Source organism: Saimiri boliviensis, chromosome 16 (assembly GCF_048565385.1).
Source record: "Saimiri boliviensis isolate mSaiBol1 chromosome 16, mSaiBol1.pri, whole genome shotgun sequence".
Lineage (NCBI taxonomy): Eukaryota > Metazoa > Chordata > Mammalia > Primates > Cebidae > Saimiri > Saimiri boliviensis.
In genome coordinates, this window is record NC_133464.1 from 78,992,797 (window position 1) to 79,018,293 (window position 25,497).

General features: G+C 42.3%; 1 long non-coding RNA gene across 1 annotated transcript; it reads left to right on the forward strand.

The window, feature by feature from the left end:
• The first annotated feature begins 6,190 nt into the window (after window positions 1–6,190).
• Window positions 6,191–22,736, forward strand: LOC101032229 (uncharacterized). Its single transcript, XR_163816.4, has 3 exons — window positions 6,191–6,547; window positions 8,124–8,128; window positions 22,200–22,736. It is a non-coding gene; the product is annotated as an uncharacterized LOC101032229 (long non-coding RNA).
• Window positions 22,737–25,497: the final 2,761 nt, after the last annotated feature.

Genomic DNA, 25,497 nt, shown 5'->3' on the forward strand with positions numbered 1-25,497 from the left:
TGTCTTCATAAATTCTCCAACAGGGAATCAGGTAACATGTATACATATGTGTATGTATACACACACACACACATACACATATATACATTCTTGATCCCTGAGAAAGCTTTGAAAAATAATGAAACCCAAATTATTAAAGTATTAACTGAACTTCAGTGTTTTCATCTCCATTTTTTCTAGAGCACCTGGCAACCAGACAACAAAATCTTCCGGTTATGTTCAAGTATGTATGGGGTAGACGATTAACTGGTTAACAGATTTAATCTGCCTCAGCAACACTGTTATCTAGGTCACGTGGGGAAGCGTGACCATTCCTGAAGCGTGTGGAGAGATGGTGAATGCCTCTTCTGTAAACTCTCACTGACTCTAACAGGCCCCGAGTTTTCATATCCAGCTTGTTGACAACTGTGAGGCCAAACAGTTAACAAAGTTGGAAGTAAATGCAAACACGACTCCCTCTTAACCAACAAGGAATTGTTCCACAAGGCTTGATGACGTCATTTAATTTATAACTCATTTAATTTTTAACTAAATATATTAATCTATAGATGTATTTAATATTGATTTAATATAAATATTTTAATATATAAATGTTTTTATTATATATTACAAATATATCTGTTTTATATATAATCTATAATGTTTATATTGTATCTAATTTTTTATACGTTATAGATATAAATGTTTTATATTTGTGTTTTTATGTCTATAATATATAATGTCATATATTTTTATGTAACATATACATCTTATATATGTATATAATATATAACATATATAATATCTTATGTATATACACATTATATATGATCTGTATAAAATGCCAGCCCCTTAATGTGCACAGTGCATTATCATGGGAATTTCCGATAAGTTCGTGAAGACAAAAACAGTGGTCTATATATGGTAATGGCAGTTAATCTATGCAGAAGAAAGAAAACATGTATTAATTTGAAATAAACCTAAAAGAGCGTTGTCTTTTCTTTTTAAAATTCCATCAATAAAGACCTAACATAGAAAAGATTGGCAGGAGATTTCTGTGGCGTTTGCCACCTAAATAGCAGGACTGATGTGGCTAAAAGTTTTTTTAAAATGTAATCCAAAAAAGCTGTCACCTGATAGGGTAAAAGTTGTTGGTGTTCATCACTGGCACACTTCGGTTTTCAATTGCATTGTTGATGCTGCCAGTTCAGAGTGATATTTGTGGCAGACCTGGGGAGTGAGAATGGGTGAAGACGACGGATAATGAGTTTAAACGAATTTGGCATCAGTGATAACTGCAGACCTTAGGAAAATGTTTTCCTTGCCAAGAGAAAGGAAGCTATTAAACTGTGAATAGAGCTCATATAGAGTGTTGAAAATCAACAGAGTGGGGCAGTACTGCTACAGTCACCTGGGAAACCATGGCAGCTGCTAGGGCCTCCCGTGGCTGCTAATGAGAATCGTGCAGTTCAGAGTCGGCGTGAGCAGCGTGCCATCACCCAGGGCCGAGGCCACAGGCAGCATTTGGCTCTTTAGGCAAACCATGCACAATGGTGCCTATCTAGGCCTTGCATAACCCACATTCACCAGAGGGTCAGCATTGATTTGGAGCAATTGCTTCCATACTCCCCGGGCTTAGCAAAATCCGGAGCATCCTGTTGTGATCCAAACTCCCTTTTCTTCTGAATGAAGGGAAACCTCTGCCTCATGAGTCCCAATATTAATAAAGCAACGCTGGGAAGAGGCAAGCTGCAATTAATATTGCATCCCTTTTCACTGGTGTTCTGAAAGGTTCCGTGAGGCCTTTGTCTTTCAAGGATGGAAAATGAGCTTCTCAAAAATTAAAGATTTTTAAAAATTCATGTGAAAGTGAAGGGGGTGAACTGAAACAAGGAAGTTCTTATCATCCTGGCAAATGATACAGACTGTGCCTATACTGACTCAACCACGTGGGAGAAAAGAAGAAATTGTCTTCCAGATGTTTTATCAGCATAACATGAAAAACTTCTTTGATTTAAGTTTTCACTTTTCATTTAGATGTTTGATGTTATAGACAAAGTCACAGATATGAGACTATGAGAAGAAAATGAAAGGTGTGCAAAATCCATCATCAGAAATGCTTTTTGATGATAATAAAGTTCCCCTTTAATATTTCAGAGTTTTCTCCCAAGCAAGATTTGATGGGTTTCATATTTATATAGGACATATATTAGCATGTTTTTGACCTTTAGAAGCTGCTGATCTTGACTTTTAAAAATCAAAGAGGAAAGAGCTGCAGACTGGAGTTTGGAATGTCCTCATCATGAAAAGCTTGCTCCTGGTGGTTGTTTTAGAAAATAAGTTGTTAAACAAAAGTAGAAACTAATGCAAAAAATACTAAGAATGGGGGGTTGAGGGAAGGGGAATAATGAAGTCAAAGGAAAGGCACATAGAAAGACAGCACCAGTAAGAAATGGAAACAAATATGATAGCCTTGCGAGGCCTGTGGGTTTGAGGCCTTCTTAGGGAAAAATTTGGGTACCGGGCTGGAGAAACATGTATTTATTTCACTAGGCACTGAGGAGCCATTCAGTGTTAATTTTTTTAATTTTTTGTTTATTAGCTGCCAAGCACAGAATCTACTCTGCCTAGTCCAAGCCGAAAGAGAAGTTATCAAACAATATTACGTAGCTTATGGAATCTTCAGGTGAGCTAAACAGTCAGGATCTGAAGCTAGATAAAAAGAGCTGCTATAGTGAAAGCACATCTCACTAACACTCCTGAGGCTCCAGAAACCCCCCACACTGCAGTTGACAGCAGAATGGGTTCCTATACACAGCACCCCCTTCATATTACTCACTGTTGGTCCCACATCTCTTGCAGGAGCCCAAGGTAACTGTGATTCATAGAACTGAAATGATGTATCTGAGCCTTAGCTGCAAGGGAGTCTGGGAATAAAGGCTTACACTTTAGGCAGGCATGACCAAGAATATTGAAGGATGTTCAGAGATCATCTGCAGATCTGCAGAAATGAAAAATGTCCACTATAAGTGTAAGGCCGGCTGCCTCGCAGAGGGTTAAATGGACACATCCATCTCTCTCGGGGTCTGATAACTGCGTCATCACCCAAGCCCGTTATCTGGCCTTGCCTCAAGGCTTCCCCACACCCGCCTCCGCACACCAGACCCAAGCCCACATTCAGCACTAAATTATGCATTCAACCCCCTGGCCCGCTGTTGATAAACCCTGCAGGAAAATTTTTTTTAAAAGCCCCATCAGACCCTGCCTGGTAGCAGTCTACTCTGTATGCCCCCAAAAGGCCCACTTACCCAAGGCCCCACCCACCTACCCATAACCACTAGCTCCAAATATTTCCTGCTTCTTAATAGCCAGTAAGATTGCCTTCACTTCGTTTCCCCAACAGTCAATCAAGACCCACTTACCCAAGGTCCTGCCCACCTACCCATAGCCACTAGCTCCAGGTATTTCCTGCTTAATAGCCAATAAAATTGCCTTCACTTTGTCTCTGCAACAGCCAGTCAAGTCCCTCTTACCCAAAGTCCCAGCCGCCTACCAATAGCAACTAGTTCTAAACATTTCCTGCTTCCTGACAGCCAATAAGACAGCCTTCGCTTTGTTTCCCCAGTAGCCAATCAATCGCCTCCTCTCCCCATGAAACCCCATAACCTGAACAGCCGAGCGCGACTTCTTTAGGCCCTTCCTAAACCACAAAACCTCACCCGGGAACTGAATAAATTAACTTCTCATTTTCTTATACTTGCCTCAGTTTCTTCATTTTACCTCAGCAATAAATCTTACAACAAGAATGATGCCACTGTAGCTGTGCTTTAGGAAAAGTAATTTTCAATGATTTGTATAGAAAGGATTGGAGTAGGCCAGGTACAGTGGTTTATGCCTGTAATCCCAGCACTTTGGGAGTCCAAGTTAGGAGGATCACTTGAGCCCCAGAATTCAAGACCGGCTTGGGCAACATGACAAAATTCTGTCTCTGCAAAAAAACACAAAAATTAACCTGGTGTGGTGGTGTGTGCCTTTAGTGCCAGCTACTCCAGAGGCTGAGGTGGGAGGATCAATTGCGCATGGGGAAGTCAAGGCTGCAGTGAGTTGTGATCACATAACTGCACTCCAACGTAGGTGACAAAGTGAGACTCTGTCTCAAAAGAATAATAATAATAAAAACAAAGAATTACAGTAGAAAAAGCCTGGATGTGAAAAGACACGTTAGAAGCCTATTGGAATTGTCAAGGGAAACAGTAATAAGGTCTCATCTTGCGTGGCGGAAACACAGGGAAAGAGAGAATTCTGGAATCACTAAAGTGACCAAACTGGAAACATTTAGCAATGATTCCATTCGCAGGAATAGGGAAGTCAGGAGGAGGTGCCATTCTGAAGTGGAGGGCTGAGCCCAGTCCGGGCCACGTTCAATTTGGGGAGCAGGATACACAGCTGGACAAACCCAGCACACATTGGGATGGCAGAGCTGGAGCTCTGGAGAGAAGCATCCAGAGGCACAGATGAGTCACCCACAGAGAAATGGAACTTGAAAGGACAGGACTGAGAGGGTGCAGTTCACAGTTTGTGTTCTCATTTCTCTTGAAAATTGGTTTCTTTGCATGTCAGTTCTTGTTGTCTGCTATCATGATCTGAGGACAGTTTAGCCCAGAGCCTTCCTTCCCTGCACCCCCAGCAAAAATAAACCAATGGAAATTTCATTCTTATCCAAGTAACACATTATTTGCTGTCTTGAGGAACCTGTCACCTGTCTTCAAATGATTCCCTATTCTGGTTTATTATTATTATTATTATTATTATTATTATTATTATTATTTTGAGACAGGATCTTACCCTGTTGCCCAGGCTGGATTGCAATGGCATAATCATAGCTCACTGAAGCCTCAACCTCCCAGGTTCAAGCAATCCTCTTGCGTCAGCCTCCTGAATAGCTGGGAGTATAGGTGTGTGCTACCATACCCAGCTATTTTTTATTTTTATTTTTTTGTAGAGACAGGGTCTCACTATGTTGCCCAGGCTAGTCTCAAACTCCTGGGCTCAAGTGATCCTCCCACCTCGGTTTCCCAAAGTGCTGAGATTGTAGGTGTGAGCTATACTGTACCTCACTTGACTCCCTATTCTTTATGCAACTCTGTCTTAGGGTTTTGAAGACTTAATTGCTTGTGTCCCCGTGTTAAGGAAATACCATAAACAAAGGAAGCCAAGCCTTGTTTTTATTGCAGCTATTTTTCACCTGGTCTGAGAAAACATTACAGTCTACAGTCAAGAGTCTACATCACAAAAGGAAAATAAAGCCTCTGAATCTCAAATCTGAGCAAGTCTCTATTGGGGGAGAGAGAGGAGCTTGTTTACGACTATCCAAGTGCTATGGGCGCTTGCAGCGTGGGGCCTCACTGTCCCACATTGCCATAACGTAGTCTTCTAACAATGAGGCCTTCTCTGAGGTCCCAGAGAACGAGACCCTCTGGACAGTGAATGGGAGGTTTGTTACCCACGAAGAGTAAACTAAGGAGTTGGGACCAGCATTTTCTTTTAAATCAAGGGACACTTTTGTTTTGAGGGACAAAACTGTCTCAGAGCAGCCTGAGCTGCTCCACGGGGCTGGAAACTGAGCCTCCCCTCCCCGCTGATCAGAACGGCAGGGCTGCCCACCATACTGACCAGGGCCAGGGTCACCAGCAACACAGGAAGGATCCCAAAGCCAGTCCCACCCTGGAAAATGGGGACCAGTCAGCTGCTCCACGTCACCAAGTTGAGCACGAAGTCAGAAGGGCCCTGCTGCCTTCTGATAACTCACCTCCTAACATGAAATCGCCTTAAAAGATGCTAGAGAGACCAACCTACACATGCAGATGGATGGTCTGCTACAGAACCAACTCTTCCAACATGCTGTGCAGTCCTTGCTTTCTAAAAAGGTAGAAGATCTGCAGCTGCCCCACAGGGAGGAAGTTACTGGCACCTGGTCGTTGAGACCAGAGGGGTGCTACTTCTATACGCCAAGCAATCTAGTCCTCTCCACATGAAAGAGTAAATAGTTGAGTCAGTTTCAGAATTCTGTCTTCCCACAGAGCATCAAGGCATTATTATTTAATATCTTGGAGCACCACAAATGTGCATTATCCCGAACAGTAAGTAATATTGTTCCTGAGGCAGAGTCCTTCACCAAACTCGAAAAATAATAGAACAGGGCAGGGCAACGGTTTAGGGTCTCCTTCAGCAGACAGATGACCCTGACCAGGGATCGGGGTCAGGGCTGGCATCTCTGCTCTGGCTAAAACTCAAATTTTACATGTATCTCTATGAGGTAGGCATCTCTATGGATGGTTCTAGATGTGGCAACAAATTGTTAAAGGGAAAAGCAAAGCCTTGCTTGGCAGAGCTTACACTTCTCAAGTGTTGACCTGAGTCTTAAATTTTGCAACCATCGTTTTAGAGGATGTGGGACACGCATCCTGTTTTGGAGGGTGTTTTGGGGAGCGGGAAGACAAAACAAGGGGTGCTGTGGACTCAGATCTCAAAGGCCAGTGGTGGCAGAGCACCAGGAAGAAATCAGTCAGTCGGGGGAGAATCCACATGCGTCACTTTCCTTCCAGACGGAGGCGTATTCTTTGGCAGATTTTCGGAGGGGCCTCTTGGGGCCTCCAGTAGTGGCTGCATTACGAGTCGGCCCTGCCAGGGCACTCAGGGCTGACTCACAGTGCTTCTGTCCAGCACGACTGTGATAGACAAAAAGGTGATGTCTGCTGCAGAAACCTTCCAAGTCTCCCCCGCAGCAACAGCAGCAGTAAATCTAGGGTCAGTTTTTCTGCCCCTCAGGCACTAGACAAGCCACAGGGAGTGAGTGTCTTATGGTCCCGCAAATAATGAAACGTATCCCAGATATACTTGGTGGCACCCTCAGAGGAAAATCAAGATTACAAAGGGACTGGATATGTCAGAAGAAGAGAGGAGTGAGACAAAAGAGCAAAAGAGAAGCCTTGGGGGGCTCTGAGGCAAGCTGCGGGGTAGAAAACCCTTGCTGCCTCTTGCTTTGCACTGGTGGAATCCTGTAAAGTTGTTGTTCACCCAGCAACCACTAAGCAAATGTCCCTTCCTGGGCGGTCTAGTCCAGTCCCTAGGTAGAAGTGGAGAGAATAAGACAAAGGACAGGGTGACATGAGCCCACTGACCTTTCACCTCCCCACGTATTTGTGGGTGGTCTGATTTTCACTGAGCTTCGGAAAAACCTCAGTGGCCCAAGCATGGGTCAGGGCTTCCTCCCACCATGGGGAGATTTGCCTTCTTGCCAGGACTGGCTGCACGAGTCACCTTCACACCTGTCCTTCTTCCTCTGACAGGCTGCTGCTAACAGCATCATCATCTCTGTAGAGGTTTTACAGACCTCACAGCACACATCTGTTAACCCTTCCCACAGGCCAGGCGCTAGTTATCATTGTTCTTATGTTCTCGATGCAGAACCTGAGGTCCACAGAGGTTAAGGGTCTTGTCCAACGTCATACCATCTAAAGAAAAAATCACTAGCATCTAGCATTTATGGAGCACTTGCTACTTTCCAGATAAGTGCTTTATTTGGATTTATTATTTTATTCTCATAGCAACTCAGTGTTACAGGCATATTATTGTCTGCAGGGTACAGACGAGGAAGCTGAGAGCGTGCACACGTCTTGACCATAGGCTTGCATGTGTGGGACACCAGTAGTGTGTGAAGTGGGCAGCCTGACCTCACAGCCTTCCCTCTTCTGTGTCTCTGCCACAGCTAGAAACTAGAACTGGCTAAGGCAGAACTTGAGGAAAGGTCCTAGACCACCTTTCCCACCAGGCTGCTGCTTCTCAAACTTGAATGTGCACATTGTCATGAATCACCTGGGGACATTGTTGAAATGTGGATTCTGACCCCACAGGTCTGAGATGTGGCCCAGGGTTCTGCATGTTTTAATGAGCTCCCAGGTAACACTGACACCAAGTGACCCCATTGTGAGTGGTGATGTTCTATTCCACCGTCACAGGGCAAAATCCCAAATTAGGGCTCAGCCCGGGAGGCCATATGGGTGTTTGGCTTCACATAGGAAAGAATTCAAGAGTGAGCCAACATCATAAAGTGAAAGTGAGTTTCTTAAAAAGTAAAGGAATAGGCCGGGTGCAGTGGCTCACGCCTGTAATTCCAGCACTTTGGGAGGACGAGGCAGATGGATCACGAGGTCAGGAGATCTAGACCATCCTAGCTAACACGGTGAAACCCCATCTCAACTAAAAATACAAAACATTATCATGGCATGATAGTATACATCTGTAGTCCCAGCTACTTGGGAGGCTGAGGCAGGAGAATCTCTTGAACCTGGGAGGCAGAGGTTGCAGTGAGCCAAGATCGTGCCACTGCACTCCAGGCTGGGCAACAGAGTGAGACTCTGTCTCAAATAATAGTAATAATAATAATAATAAAGTAAAGGAATAAAAGGGTGGTTACCCCATAGGCAGAGTAGCATTGGGGGCTGCTTGACTGACTCTACCTATGGTTACTTCTTGATTAGATGCTAAACAGGGAGAGGATTATTCATGTTTTCTGGGGAAAAGGTGGGGAGGTCCTGGAACTGAGGATCTGGGGAGATCCTCTTGGATCATGTAGGGTGACTTCCAGAAGTTGCCATGGCATTTGAAACTGCCCTGGTGCTGGTGGGAGGTTCCTTTAGTATGCTAATGTATTATAATTAGTGTATAATGAGCAATGAGGATGACTCGCGGTGCTTTCCTTGCCCTCTTGGTTTCGGTGGGTTTAACTGGCTTCTTTACCGCATGCTGTTTTATCAGTGGGGCATTGTCACCCGTGTCTGGGGAAACTAGTCCTACTGAACTCCTGTCTCACTATAGCTACTTTTTTTTTTTCGACAGAGTTTTGCTCTGTTGCCCAGGCTGGAGTGCAGTGGCAGGATCACCACTGGGCCTCCCCAGCTCAAATGATTCTCTCACCTCAGCCTCCCAAGTTGCTGGGACTATAGGGGCTCACCACCGTGCCCAGCTAATTATTTTTTCTTTCTTTTTTTATTTTTTAGAGATGGGGGTTTTAATGCATTGCCCAAGCTGCTGTTGAAATTCTGGCCTCAAGTGTTCCTCCCTCCTGGGCTTCCCAAAGTGTTGGGATTCCAGGCATGAGCCACTGCCCCTGCTGCTACTTTTTGTGATCTCTGACTGCCAAATCCCTTACCTCCCACCCCTATACACACTGCTGTCCTGCCTTCTCTTATACATACTTTTGAAGGTCTATTTGAATCTGACTTATTCCGGTTGCATCCAGTAGGGCAATGACCCTTTCCTAGGAAGTAACGTAATAATCATTTGGGGAGTTCTTTCAATGCAAAACAGCCTTGTCTCAATTGCAGAGATTTTGATTCAATATACAGTATCGGGAGCAGGGCTGGGGATTAGCAGAGTGAGTCTCTGCCCTTTGCAGTATATACAAATCAATCCATTCTTTCTCATGTGCTTTCAATTCATCCATTACCCAAGTGGTCTACATAGTAAGACCCAGAAACTAGGCCAGCAAAAGCAGAGTTCTCCTCAATGGTGAATACTTACTCTGAATGGTTTTTCTCCACCGCTGCTGGATAGGCCGACTTCTCTGCCAATCACATTGTGCATGCACAGGATTGGCTCTCTTGCGTCCATTCCATCTCCAATGACATGATCGCTTATAATCAATCTTAGGCTTTCTTCTCTCGCTACACGTGGACGTGGCCAATACGCATAATACCAGCCTTTTGGGAAGGATAAAAACCACTTCCGATCTGACAAGTATAAGGCCCAAGTAGCATCAATATTTTTTTGTTGTTGTTTTTGCTTTTTTTTTTTTTTGAGACCGAGTCTCGCTTTGTTGCCCAGGCTGAAGTGCAGTGACCTGATTTCGGCTCACTGCAACTTCCACCTCCCGGGTTCAAGTGATTTTCCTGCCTCAGCCTCCCGAGCAGCTGGGACTACAGGTGCGTGCCACCATGCCCGGCTGATGTGTTGTATTTTTAGTAGAAACGAAATTTCACCATGTTGGTCAGGATGGTCTCGATCTGCTGACCTCGTGATCCGCCTGCCTCCGTCCCACAAAATGCTGGGATTACAGGCGTGAGCCACCGCGCCCAGCCTCGATGTTTTTTCTCTTCCCCAAGTCCTGATCCCCAGTAATGTAGCCGCTCTGAGCCTTGGCTGAGAAATAAGAATTCTTATAGAGGACGCCTTTCACTTTAAGGATTTTCAAAGACCAGCTCCCTATGTGGTTACGTTTTCCCCTGATTTTTTTTTTTTTTTTTTTCTTTTCTACAATTCTAAAGAAAGCCTCACATTGAGAAAAACTAGAAAGGCATGATTCAGTGATGTCAAATGCTCTCAGGATTCCTCCTTCCAAAGTCTTTGTTAATTGTACCCAGTATCTATAGTGATAAATTTAAAGACACAGGAAACAGCGGGATCCCAAAGACACTAGACTATTGTATTGTCCCATTAAGTTGAAACAATGGAGCAGAGTCTTGAGCCAGTCTCCAGGGCAACAGAAAATGCCAGTCACAGTCAGGTGGACTTTCTGATGAATTTTTTAAAAATAGAGTTGCATATACTTTGTTATTTTAAAGATGGGAAAGTTAACTCAAATATTTAGGTACAATTACAAATACTTTGAACCGAAATGTCTTTGATTTAATTCCAAGTTTTCTTTTTTAGTATTTTTTAAATTCCCATAGCCAAATAAAACTTTCATACCCCGGGGAAAAAGATCCCATGGAAAGACCAAAAAATGGCATATTAGCAAAAAGCTGAATTTTATTTAAATGTGTGTGTTAGTATTTAAATATCAGCAGATGAATTAGCAATGTAATACAATCTGCTGGGCATTCTGACATGTGGCCTTATTATCTCTTTCTATTCCAGTCTAATTCACTTTGCTCTGGACTTAGGGCTAGATCTTTTAAAAAGCCTGAGGCAATCAAATATAAGTCAGGAGCTATGAAAAATCCACAGTGGTCCTATGTGTCCACTGGGGACTGCCCTCAGCTTCTCAGTTTGGCCTTGTCTCTCTGGCCTGCGCCAGCCCTCTGCGCTAAGCAAATTCCTTGCCATCACCTCTTATGCATGACCACTCATGTTAGCAGCATTTTTCCTCGCTGACCTCAGCATTCATTCTCCTTTGGATATGATTTTAAGCACTCGCTCTCCAGAAGTGTTAATGATAGCTAGGAATAAAAAAATTCTAGAGCTGGGCCAGGTGCAGTGGCTCACACCTGTAATCCCAGCACTTTGGGAGGCCGAGGTGGGTGGATCACGAGGTCAAGAGATCGAGACCATCTTGGTCAACATGATGAAACCCCGTCTCTACTAAAAATACAAAAAGGTAGCTGGGCATGGTGGCGTGTGCCTGTAATCCCAGCTACTCAGGAGGCTGAGGCAGGAGAATTGCCTGAACCCAGGAGGCGGAGGTTGCGGTGGGCCGAGATCACGCCATTGCACTCCAGCCTGGGTAACAAGAGCGAAACTCTGTCTCAAAAAAAAAAAAAAAAAAAAAAAATTCTAGAGCTGTGCCATCCAATACAGTACTTATTAGTCATATACAGCTCCTTATATTATCTAAAATTAAATAGGCCATGCGCAGCGGCTCATGCCTGTAATCCCAGCACTTTGGGAGGCTGAGGCAGGCAGATCACCTGAGGTCAGAAGTTTGAGATCAGCTTGGCCAACGTGGTGAAACCCCATCTCTACTAAAAATATGAAAATTAGCTGGGCGAGGTGGCGGGCGCCTGTGATCCCAGCTACTCAGGAGGCTGAGGCTGGAGAATTGCTTGAGCCCAGGAAGCAGAGGTTGCAGTGAGCTGAGATGGCACCATTGCACTCCTGCCTGGGTGACACAAGTGAGACTCCAGCTCAAAACAAATAAATTTTAAAAAATTAAATTAAGTTAAATTTTAAAAATTCAGTTCCTCAGTTGCACTAGCCACATTTCAAGTACTCAATAGCCATTTGCAATGGACAGCACAGATATAGAACATTCCCTTCATTGCAGAAAGTTCTGTTGAACAGTACTGACTTAGAGACACTCTTAGTCTCATCCCAACCCTGATGGACTGACCAATTTGATGTTAGCATCTTTCCCCAGTTCCTTCAATCCAAGTCATATGAAACTGAAATCCCTAAAGTCCGAAACAATGTTGCTAGCACTTTCTTGAGCTAGAACCAGGAATGGTTCAGAGTTCCTTCAACTGACTTCTGAATGTCTATTAGGCCCACTCTGGCTATCTCCAGCTGCAAAGACACTAGTTAGCTGGATCACTAGTGAAGAAGATTTAGGTTTAGGAACTCACAGCAGTTCCTGATGGGTTAAATTATAGATCGTTTTAAGAATATTTTAATACATTAGAATTAGGATCTAATATATTTGAATCACTCTGTGGTATGTTCATTCATCATGAATTCAGAATGAATTTTTAAGTGGCCAAAGTGAGTTTTCTCATGCATTTTTGGCTTAATGAGCAAAAATCATTCCTTCCACACCTGCCACCCCAAACAAAACTTCTTCATTTTATTTACTCATTTGCTTATTTATTCACTCAACAGCAACTTTTGTGTACCTACTCAAGATTGTCCAGTCTCAACAAAGTTGAATCATAGCCCTTGGTCTAGAAGCGTGGCAGATGATCCTTGTTGAAGGGAAAACTTTAGACAAATTAAATTTCACACAGTTTAACTGAGCAAGGGACAACTCAGGAATCAGGCAACTCTTACAACCAGGAGAGGTTTAGTGACACTCTAGAGCTGCCGAGTGGTTGGATAACATTTATAGACAGGATAAAGGAAATAATGTACAGAAAATAGAAGTGAGGTATAGAGAGAGCTGGACTGGTTTCAGCTTGGCATTGGCCTTATTGGAACCCAGTTTGAACAGTTGGCCACAAGGAATTGACTGAAGCTTGGTTTCTGTGATTGGCTGAGACTTAGATCTTTGTTATGAGAACATACTCCTAAGTTAGGTTTTTAGTTTGTGCATGAGCTAAGCTAGGTTGCAGTTCTTTACACAGGACTCCCACAGAGGCCTCTAAAGCTCAAATTTAGTTTGATTTAGCACTATGTAATTCCCATGTGGACCTGCAGCTTCTAGAACAGAAGATGTCTGGCCCCTTGTTATGATTTGCATTCTCCATCCCAAGTTCCTGAATCCCACTCAATCAGTTAGAATTCATCCTGGAGGCCTAATTGAGGGAAGCCTACATAATAGCCTCCACAAGATAGACAATTTCTCTCTCAGATGAAAAGCCAGAGTTGGCCTTCAGGACTAACAGAGACAGCTCCTGGTCTTCCAGAATCCAGGCTACTTCCACTTTGCTGTTTCACCAACCTTAGTGCCTTACTTCCTGACCTAAGATCTGCATTCCAGGTGACAGGAAGAAAGAAAAGGAAAGAATAGCATTCCCTCCCTCATTTAAGAGGCTTCCTCTTCATCTCATTGGGCAGCATTTAGTCCTTGGCTGTACCTAGCTACAAAAGAGGCTGAGAAATTTCATCCTTTCCCCCTCAGGCTTCTGATACAAAAGTAAGAGTCTAGAATGGACAGTGGGTTAGATGCCTAGCAAACTCTGCAGCCTACCATATGCTGTGCCCAAGGCACTGTCCTACTAGAAATATACTACCTACAGCTGCAAAAGTAATAATCCATGTCCTCTGATAATGGAAACAAAAGCCATTAAATGCAAATGATATTATTCATACCACCAACATTCTTTCAATCATGTATATTGTAAAGTGCTAATCTTATCTCTTGGATGCTTGCTTGTTACTGTAAAACAGGAGTACAATTGATGTTGGTAGGCATGACGATTATAAACTCTCGTATATATTAAGACAAAATCCTTGCAAAGGCAATAACAAAGCTATAAAGAACTAAAAGCTATAGAATTAGGACATCTAGGTTTTTACATATTAAAAAAAATCCATTAAATTGGTCATATTGACCATGGTATTCTAAATTTCCAATTATCCTGCTAATTGCAAAATCTTAGAATAGGACATAGAAAATGGGGAAATAAATTATTGTTACCATGAGAACGCTAATTTTTTAGATCATAACTTTGAAATAACTCCAGGTCTTTAGTTTTTATGCATAAAAAGAAGAAAGAGAATGTAGTGGAAAAGCCAGCCTGTGGAACATAGTAACAAAGTAGTCCAAGGAGGCTTTGATGTTAATACCTGGCAGAGTTAAAAGAAGACCAGTTCAAACCTCACCTGCTGCTAATATTCAATTGGGGATAATTAAACCACTATCAAGTTTCCCAAGCAGAGAACAGACACGTTTTCTCATGAGATGGAAAGTGCTTCTCTACATCCTGCCCAAATAATAGCTAAACACATGTAAAGAACTTCTATTTAAATTGAGACTTGTTGAAGTTAGCTATCTGGAACCAGCGTTTCACTTGCCTTTACCCTGAGGTCTGAGGTAGATCCTGATCTGTGGCAAAGTCCCCCTCCCGGTCCCAAGTTTCTGGGTTCCTGGGGTATCCCTGCCTAGGCAAACTCCGGGAGGTTCTGCAGTGTTGATTCTTTTCTCAGTCTCCTAGAGATCCTGGCTCTCCCCACCACTGACTGCCACGTCCCTGTGTGTCCTGGCTCCCCTTGGCACCCTGCCACCTCTGCTAGTCACTCATGGGCTCCCGAGTTTTGCTCCCCAGTGACACAAGTCATAGACTTCTGGCCAACTCCGGCTAAAATCAGTAGAAATGATGAAGCATGGCAGTCCCCAACAGTGGGACCAGCTTAGATGGGCGCTGTAATTCCACGGTAGAGACTCATGGCTCCCAGTATCCTTTCTCCCCCTTTCCATAGTAATGGAACCCATAAATTTAGCTGTGCACATGGCCATCCAAAATAAAGACCACAATTTCCAGTTTCTCCTGCAGCTAAATTTAAGACCACATGTCGAAGTTCTGGCCAGTTAGAACATAAGTGGAAATGGAAGCCTTAAGTTGTGTTTCTGCTTCTTCTCTTCTGTTGGTGAGAAGGTAAAGGCAATGCCCGGAGCTCCAGCAGCTATCTGGGGCCATGAAATAGCCTGGAGAATGAAAATTATGCATGAGTCAGAAAAATAAAGTTGACAAAGTTTGGCTTCTCCTGACACTATGGAGTACAAAGTAACTGCCTCTGAACTTACAGAACATAAGAGAGGAATATAATTCTTTCCTGCTTATGGAAGAACTGTTGCATGTTGCTTCAGCCAAATTTAATCCTAACTATATGCTAAAAACATAGAGCTGGCCATTGTCAAAACAGTGACTAAATGAATTGGGTTTTCATCTTCCGGGTCCTCTTCTTTGATCCTTCTCCCAAGCCCCCTGACCCTCTGATGCCCTCTGTCACCTCAGCACCGGTACCCTCCCTTGCAGCTCACTGCTTTGCAATTTTCTAATCATTTGTCTTCTCTCCAGATTTACACATCTTGTATCCTGTTCTTTCGGGATTTGGCAGTGACTGGCTAGGTAATGTGATAATAAAATGTATACTAAGTTATTAATGGGAAATAACGGGTGTTCTTATTCCAACATAGTATTCTAACGGGAAATCATGGTAGGTATTTTTAAATAGGCAGTCTTACTGACATTTGATATAAGAAATACAGTTCTGCAGGCTGTCAGGCAGCTCCAAGTTGACACACATAGCATGTCAGATTCAATTAGGATTTCCAGATACTTAGCTTTCTCCTTATATTGCTTACTGGTGCAAAACCATTCCTATGATGTTCAAAATAAAACACATGGAGAGTGGTGAGAGGAGGAAGTATGGAAATTGACAGTTTGAAACTTTCCAAATTTTCAGAAGTGATATATTTTTAAATTTTGCTTTCCATAGATATTACTACTTTTGCACCAAACTATAGAAACGGGTGTTTTAAAAAGACCCCCATATCTAACATAACAATGTGTGTTAAAATCGGGTTCCTCCTATAATCTGTGTCAGCTAGCCCTCAATCACTCCAAATAAGCATACAAGCTAAGTAAAAATGATGTGCTCCATATGAAAACACCACTTGTGGACATCCCCTGACCAGAAAATAGGGACCCTCCAGCCCACAATGCCCTTCCATATGAAAATCATGGGGCTACCATTGACTGACACGATATCATGTTTCTTACTTCTTCATCATCAAATCCAAATCTACTAATGATTGGTGAAAAGGTAATGGTTTGTTGTTACTTCCACAGCATATCCTAGTGGGCTTTTTATTAACATCTTATAACTTATATCCAGCTAACAGGTGGGAAATATACAATAAGGAAGTTCAGGAGACAGCCTGAGTCATCAAATACTGCCTGAATAAATATGTCCTTTTGCTTAGCTTCCCATTGGCCTCACTGCCAGTAGAAATACAGTAATTTGAGCCTACGTCCTGGACCCCAAAGCAACAGCTTATGAAAGACATGTAATTGTAAACCAACTTCCTTCAAGATAGCAGTGCCTTGAAATGCAGGACTGGCCTTGGAAATCAGGGAAGCAGTAACCTCATGCTAAACCCTTTATCTTTCCTTTCAGCGCCCCTTATCTTATCATCCTCTCCCTTCTCCCTCTCACTCTACTGCTATTCACAATAGACTCCTGGCAGGAAACGTGTTTACAAAAAAATTAAAATAAGTTAGCTGAGCACGGTGGCTCACGCCTGTAATCCCTGCACTTTGGGAGGCCGAGGTGGGTGGATCACCTGAGGTGGAGAGTTTGAAACCAGCCTGACCAACATGGAGAAACCTCATCTCTGCTAAAAATACAAAATTAGCCGGGCATGATGGTGCACGCCTGTTATCCCAGCTACTCAGGAGACTGAGGCAGGAGAATCTCTTGAACCCAGGAGGCGCAGGTTGTGGTGAGCTGAGATTGCGCCATTGCACTCCAGCCTGGGCAACAAGAGCAAAACTCCATCTCAAAAAAAAAAAAGTTAGGCTGGGCGCGGTGGTTCATGCCTGTAATCCCAGCACTTTGGGAGGCCGAGGCAGGCAGATCACGAGATCGAGAGATCAAGACCATGGTGAAAACCTGTCTGTACTATAAAAAAAAAAAATAAATTAAAAAAAAAAAATTAGCTGGGCATGGTGGTGCGTGCCTGTGGTCCCAGCTACTCGAGAGGCTGAGGTAGGAGAATTGCCTGAACCCGGGAGGCAGAGGTTGCCGTGAGACGAGATCGGGCCACTGCACTCCAGCCTGGCACCTGGCAACGGAGCAAGACTCTCTCTGTCTCGGAAAAAAAAAAAAGAAAGTTAAGTTACCCACAATAAAAAACATACCTATTGTTGTACCCGAGCGAGTCAAGGAATGCGCCACACTCTGAGGATGAATTATGAGTCCTTTATTAAGCCACCGACCGAGAGTGGCTAACGCCCAAACTTCTCTCGGCCCCGAAGAAAAAGTTAGGTGGTCTTTTATCCACTAGTTTTAAGAGGAAGGGGGGAAACCTAGCTGAAACAAAGTTTTCACAAAGGCAGAGTAAGCAAAAAGTTAAAAAGAAAAACTGATACATAAGGAATACAACAGTGCCAGTGTGAGGAGCACAGCTGTCATGAAAGACATACAACTTACAGATAAGGCGGGCTCCGGGCGCTCACTGCAGCCGCGTTCCCAGGCTAAGCTGATACCACTTTACTCGGCCTCTTATCAACAAAGACACTTCTGGGTGCCCAGAGTCAGTCTGACCGTGCTTTATACTATAGTTACATACTTAACGGGGAAAAGGTTACTAAAATGTGGAAGCCAAGATGGTGTCTGTTCAGCTCAAAAAGGCTAACATAAAGCCTGCACAGCTTTTAGTCAGGAAAAGGAGAGTTCGTTTTAGCTGGCAAAAAGCAGGGTATCACACTATCTCTATATATATGTCTTAAGCTACTTTTCTCTCTTCTTATTTTCACTTTAATTATGGTTGTTGTTCTAAGCCCTTACCTAGTAAGCTCACCAAATTAGAATGAACCTTGAGCTCAGAATCCCTGGACACACACAGAGTTGAGAAACAGAAGAACACTGGTTGGCTATCAGCCCTCTCCTAGGTGTTGTCAGGGAGGACAAGGCATCTCGTGCCGTGACTGCCACAATTAACTGATAGTCTTGTGGGAGACAAGGCAGAATGGATGAAACAATCACAGAACAATGCCAACGGAAGATAATTAACAGTGATGTCACGCTATAAATCAGTCCTTGAAATAATGACCTACATGTCTAAAAATAGAGCTCAGGTGAATAAGAAATTAGGTGGGTAGAGAGGTGTAAGAACAGGACAGGTTCAGTGGGGGATACGTGCGCCATGCCAACTTCAGAGAGTGTGCAGAACTGCTAAAGGCAGTTATTTAGGTCAGAACTTAATCCTGTTCTTTTGTGAATTCTCTGTTTTGAGGCATTCAGCACTAGTTAAAAGGAAAAGGACTCTGATGTGTGCTCCTTCTTACTTCCCTACAAGTGGGAAAGCCGCTCAGGTTACAGCATAGGGGTGACCTGCAAACGTCTTCTTTTCCAGCCAAATCCAGGATGCGGAAGGAAAGGGAAGGAAAGTGAGTTATGTCCACTAAAAAGCTATTAGAGGGAAATAAGTGAACATGAAATGAGGTTTTAATCTTACTTCCAAGCCATATTACGCATCTACAACGTCTAATTCTAATCTTTTCATAAAATGAGCAATAATTTAGATGCACTAAAGTCAATATTTAATGATGCATGAGTTCAAACTAATTTGTCACTTTGCAAGTGTAAAATTCTTGCCAGTAGAAAGAAAAATCCAGTCTAAAAAAAGTATGATTTTACTTCTAATTCTATATTTAAGTAAGGGTTATCTTTAAACCTTGGTTTAAATTGTGCAGATCCATTAATTTATGACTTGAGTTCAATCAAATAGGGAGAAAATGCCCAGTACACTGGGCATGCGGTAATCAAAAATGTTGATTCACTATTTTTAAGAAAACTGTGTAATTAAGTTGTAATCTGCAGTGATACAGGTTTACTGAGTATCCTCAATTTTTCGTTAACTCACTTATCCTGTGTTTTCTCATTTAAATGAGTTTAAATGACATTGGGGACTATTTGAAAACATTCAATTTTTAGATTCTACTGGACCCTCCCTATAACTCTTACCTATCTCAACATTCTGCATTAGAATACATTCTTATTTATATACTTTAGTAATCACATTATTTCGGCAAAAATCTCATGTTTGCTGTTTATAATTACCTTCCCATGTCAAACAGGCCTTCATTGACTGATAAACCATACTGCATCTCCAAAGTTGAGATGTTTGAGTGCACATGTAGTAGATGTCTGCTTTTCAATAATTCTTAAAGAAGCTTCTGCTCAGCCCATTGATCTCTGTAAAAGTTGCAACAGTATCTTTCAGGCTTTCTTTAGTAAGTGGTTAGAATCTTCCGCCATTTGCAGGGCATTGCTGGCTTTACAGTAGAAGGGCTCTTGGTATAAATTAAAGGTAGGTAAGCCAAGTTATTTTAAATGCAATAGAGCTTTCAAACAAATCCTCTAGTTGCTCCATTGCAAAGTAAAGGATTCTCTTACAAAGCCAATAATTACTTCCTAATGCATGGGTTTTGCAAATCTGGAATTTAATCCATTAGGTTTGCTCAAAGCAGATAGATCTTTATTTGCTAATCTGAGGGTTGGTCTTTCGGCTTAGTGTTAATTTTAAGAAAAAAAGAATCAAGAAAGATCGCTCTAATTGGACTCTTATTTTGACAGCATTGATGATTAATGTGTAAAGAGTAATTTGGTGTCGGTGGAGGGGAATGTAAGGTATGGAGATGGACTGAGCAGAATGTGCCTCAAAGCAATATGGTCGAGATTGGAGCATGACCACAGTTTCAGTACTCCTTTACATTTGATTTTCTCTTTAAATTTACCAGGATGTTTGGGAGATTACACCCTAAGAAAACTAACAAACAAAAATCCAATATTCCACATTGCTGAAAGAAGGAGAGCAAACCTGCCACTGCCTCTGTTCACAGAGTCGTAGCAACAAGGGTGGATGAATCAAGCACGGAGATGCATAGGCAGAGCAAGCAAGTATCCGAGTTGATGTTGTAAATCAAAACCACCAGGACGGAAAAGGACAAAATCAGTAGGAGAAGCATGTTTTGCTAACCTGGAGAATATAAAACTAAAAATAAGACCTCCTTCCTCTTGAGAAAGGCTAAACTGTGTCCTTTAAATTTATCTTTTGTGCCCCTCACTCACATGCTTCTATCTTGTATTGCTGCCATCTGATCCTCCAGGGAGAAAAAGAATCCTGCTTTGTCCCTGCCAGACCTTCAAAGCAAATGTAGCCCTTTGTTTCAGAGCTCTTTCTCCTTCACAAAACGCTGATACAGTTTCTACAAATTGAGGAAATCTGATGGTGGGAGTGGGGGCAGGTTTTGCAGGAAAAGAATTTTCCTTCCTGAAACGAAGACGGGATAAATTTAAAGTCAACTCCCCGGCGACGGGAATTGCGCTGATTTGGCGGCCTTGACCCTGTGTGCTTTAAGAGTTCCTTCCTGGGACTCTATGCCAAGCTGTGTAAAAATTAGGGGGGAAAATCTATCCCACCTAAATGCTCTGGCCCTCCGGCTATCTCAATTTTTTGTCAAGATTTTTAGCTGAATGTTCTTCAAGGTGATGCATTTTCAAAAGGAAACCTCTGATTCTAACTGCTCAGCTCAATCAACCTCTTTGAACTTTCCTTTGGGTTCTCTAAATCCTCAATGTGCTTTACTGCTTGAAATTGAGGGCATTTCAGGGGATCAATCAAAGGTAATAGGAGGGTTCTGAGCTTTTATAGTTTAAAAGAATGCTGTTTTCAGAAATCGTGAAAAAGAGCACTGTTATGAACTTTTAATTATTTCTATGAATACATTACAAACCCCTCCATCACTAGAATGTAATAACTAAAACTGCTTTATAACGACATTTAAATGGATTTCGTGCCATGAAAATAGAAACTTTCAAATCAGACAGGCAAACAATGACACTTTCCCCTGTTGGTTCCTCAAAACTGTTGCTCCATCAAAACAGAAGAGGAATGTTGTCCCTGACATGTAAAACATAATATAAACATCACTTTAACAAGAGTTTCAGGACGCTAGTTTGTAATATTCCAGGGTGCCTCCTGCCACCTCAAAAATATTGTGAAATTCCTTCAACAAACAACCCTAAATCAAGTTTAATACACTTTAATTGAAAAAAATGATACATGGCATGAAGGATTTTTACAGGTAGAAACATAAATCACCAATTTTATAAATGTATTTGTTCTATTGTATATATATTCAAAATATACATTCGTGTCAATTGCCAAGAGCCCAAAGGCCTGGGGTCTAAATGATATTAGACTGAGCTGGAATTCTTAAAAGTATTTACTTTCTTAGTAATTACATTCAGCTGTATTTGAGAATTATTTACGTCATTTATGGGCTTTTTCTTTTTCTTCCTGAATATACCCGGACTTTGGACAATTGCTTTTATCAGTTTCCCAAGAAGCTGAGTTTGGTAAGAAAGGGTATGTGAAGGTCATATTCAAGTACCTATTCCAACTTGGGTAAAAATGTTAAATGGGTGGAGTGTTTTTTAAAAAACAGTTACATGTTGTGACATAGCCTTACAGTGGAAAAATACGCATCCATTCACTATGATATTTACAAAGACTTGTGATGTTGGTGTAGTGTTTATGCTAGTGAAAAAAAAAGTCAAGATTCCAAATTTTAAATATAGTGTGAATTCTATTATCTAAAACAAATGTAGAAAACAATACTGACAGGAGTTGGGGTTGGTGGTAGGGGTTAGGGTTGGGGTTAGAGGTGGGATTTGTTTTTCTGGCTTTATGTCCTTTGACATTTTTCTAGTGAGGATGCATTACTTTTACATTTGTGATTTCTCACCCAGTCTTAAAAAATTCATTTCTATGCCTTCTCTAGGCCCAGTAATTTTTAATTAATCCTTTTCTTATTTTTGCAAAGGTTGGAGTTAAAGAAACCATCTAGGTGTTGTCAAAATAAATAGAGATCCCCAAGAATTACGGTGGTCACAATCCAGTTGCACAGAAAGTTTGGATCAAATGGCTTACTTAGGCAAGTTTTCATCTAGACACAGTACATGGTACATTATGTATGTCTGTTAAATGACTGTCACTGATTATTAAGGGTTACATTTTAATGACTAAACAAAAGATACTCTTTGTATTCCTTCAGGAAAAACCAGATGGCTTAGAATCTAGTGAACAACAGCTTAAACGGGAATACAAGCAGAGAACAGAGGACAGTTCCAAAAGGGAGACTTAATTTTTATTTCCGTGAAAGCTGAGCATCAGAAGAGACCTAATTTTTGGGTCAGAGATGTTTAACTGGGAGCTCTGCTAGAGCTGGGACTAGAATCGAGAGCCCAGCAGAAACATTGCTCTGGTGTTCAGGAAGAATAGCTTGGCTTCAAATGGGAAGAAGAAGAGTAGGACTCAAGAATATAGACTTTGCAGTTGTCCCGCAGAAATCGGTAGGTAAAAACAGACCTGAGACGTGAGGCTGGACAGAGTCCTCCACGCCTTGGGATCTGAGTCACTGGAACCAAACTAGACTCTCTTTTACTTCCGATAACCACCTGTCTGGACAGATTGCACACTTGTCAGTTACCATCCGGGGAGAGTTGTTGTCGTTACCACCGTCACAAAGACTGCCCTGCGTGTGTGTGCTATCATGGTGATGACTTACCAGGGAGGAAAGTACAGGGAGAATTAGAGACTTCTTTGGCGAAGGGAAGCAGGAAGAATTTCAAGCTCTCCAGGAGATAAAAGCAAAAGCACAGCGCTCTTTGCTGCTGTAGCACACTTCCGGATATACCTGCCACGAGCACCATACTAATTAAATTGGCATTCCTTATCACCACCGCAATAGCTCCTCAGGAACGTTTATATTTTGACATATAAGTTTGTCTCTATAATATCATCACTGTGTTTTCTGTAATCCTTTCTCTTATGTGACCACCTGCAGTGGCTGCTGCAGGGGGTAGATTTGGCTGATCCTGCCAACTCCATCTTGAAAGAACCCAGCATCCAACCTTTTGTCCTCCTCTGCTGCCTCCCACCCAAATAGTCCAGGTCATCATCGTTTCTTTTTATTTAAAATTTATAAATTGGTGCAAAAGTAATTGCAGTTTGGGACCATGAATTTTAAATCATTATAACTAGGCTTAAACACATCTTTATCAATCAAAATAGGAACCATTACAATCAACACAGTTTTGCCAATAAGAAATAAGTTTGTTTATTTCCTGTCACATAAAAATCTATGCTTTGGGATTTGACAAACTCTTGGAAAGCATGTTCTGCATCTTGCTGGTTGTGGAAGCGTTTCATTGCAAAAAGTTGTTGAGATGCTTGAAGAAGTGGTAGTCAGTTGGCGAGAGGTCAGGTGAATACTCAGATGAGGCAAATCTTCGTAGGCTGATTTGTTCAACTTTTGAAGTGCTGGTTTTGCAATGTACAGTCGTGCGTTGTCTTGGAGAATAACCGGGCACTTTCTGCTGACCGGTGCCACAGGTGTGGCAGTATTCAGCACGTTGCATTGATTTGTTGAGAATATCTCTCAGATGTAATAGTTCCATCAGGATTCAGAAAGCTGCAGCAGATCAGACCAGCAGCAGACCACCACACAGTGACCATGACCTTTTTTCTGGTGCAAGTTTAACTTGAAATGCTCTGGGGCTTCTACTCAGTCCAGCCACTGAGCTGGTCGTCGCCCGTTGTTGTATAAAGTCTACATTTTGCGGCACGTCACAATCCAATCAAGAAATGGTTCGTTGTTGCGTAGAATAAAAGAAGACAACATTTCAAAAACGTTGATTTTTTAAATTTTCACTTAGCTCACAATGAACCCACTTATCAAGATTTTTCACCTTTCCAATTTCCTTCAAATTCTGAACGACTATAGAGTGGTCAACACGTAAGAGGCTCAGCTTCCACGATGGCTCTCAGTTGGTCATTGTCAACTTCCGCACTGGCCACTATACTCCTCATCTTCAAGGCTCTCACCTCCTTTGCAAAACTTCTTGAACCACCACTGCACGGTAAGTCTGTGAGCAGTTCCTGGGCCAAATGCATTGTCAGTGTTGAGAGCTGTCTCCGCTGCTTTAAGACCCATTTTGAACTGGAAAAAGAAAATCTCTCGAATTAGCATTCTCTCTAACATTATTTTCATAGTCTAAAATAAACAGCAAATAAGTCATTAGCAAAAAACAGCAAGAAATGCACATTAAAATGATGTATAACATAATCACATTTATTTAAGAATGTATTTCAGTATCAAATGCCAAATGTTGACAATGCAAAAACTGCTATTACATTTGCACCAACCTAATGCAAGTAAAGATCAAATACATTTAAGGTGTACAACGTGAAGATTTCATATGCATTTTCACTGCGTGATGATTACCATAATAGAATGAATGAACACATCCATCACCACCCATGTTACACCTTAAATCTTCAGAACTTGGTCATCTTACAACTGAAAGTTTATACCCTTTGACCAACACCTCTAGCTCCCCCAGCCTTTGGCAACCACTGTTCCACTCTCTGCTTCTGTAAGTTAAAAAGTCATCAGCCGGGCACAGTGGCTCAAGCCTGTAATCCTAGCACTTTGGGAGGCCGAGGTGGGTGGATCACGAGGTCAAGAGATCGAGACCATCCTGGTCAACATGGTGAAACCCCGTCTCTACTAAAAATACAAAAAACTAGCCGGGCATGGTGGCGCGTGCCTGTAATCCCAGCTACTCAGGAGGCTGAGGCAGGAGAATTGCCTGAACCCAGGAGGCGGAGGTTGCGGTGAGCCGAGATCGCGCCATTGCACTCCAGCCTGGGTAACAAGAGCGAAACTCTGTCTCAAAAAAAAAAAAAAAGTCATCACCATTTCTTACCTAAATGATGGTAAAAGTCTACAGACAATATCCCTGCCTCTCCTCACGTCCTTCTATAATTGATTCTCCATATAGCAGCGAGAGAGATTGATATAAAATGTAAATCAGATGTTGATCCTGCCCTGCTTCAACCCTGCACATTTTCCCCATGCATTGTAGCAACACAAACTCTTTGCCAGATCTCCAGGGACCTGCACGAACTACATTAACTTTGACCTCTCTAAGGTCATACCATGCCATTTTCTCCCTGACACAGCAAGCTCAAACTACTCCAATCTTCTGTTTCTTGAACCGATCAAGCCTGTTCCCATCTTGGGGTCTTAGCACTAGAGGGTCTCTTTGCTGGAAAAATTCTTTTTGGCTTTAGTTTGATTTCTGTCATATTTTTTTTAACTATAGGTTTTCAAATACAGTTATCATATATCATTACTTTGTCAAATCATAACATTTTGCTAAGCAAAGTGACCACAGTGTTTTGCAGCCACATTGAGATCTGGCATAGAAAGGTGGGGGCAGGGGTCTTGCCTGGGAGGGACACAGCTGACTGGCTCCCCTGCCGGCCTCTGGGGTGACATCTCCTGG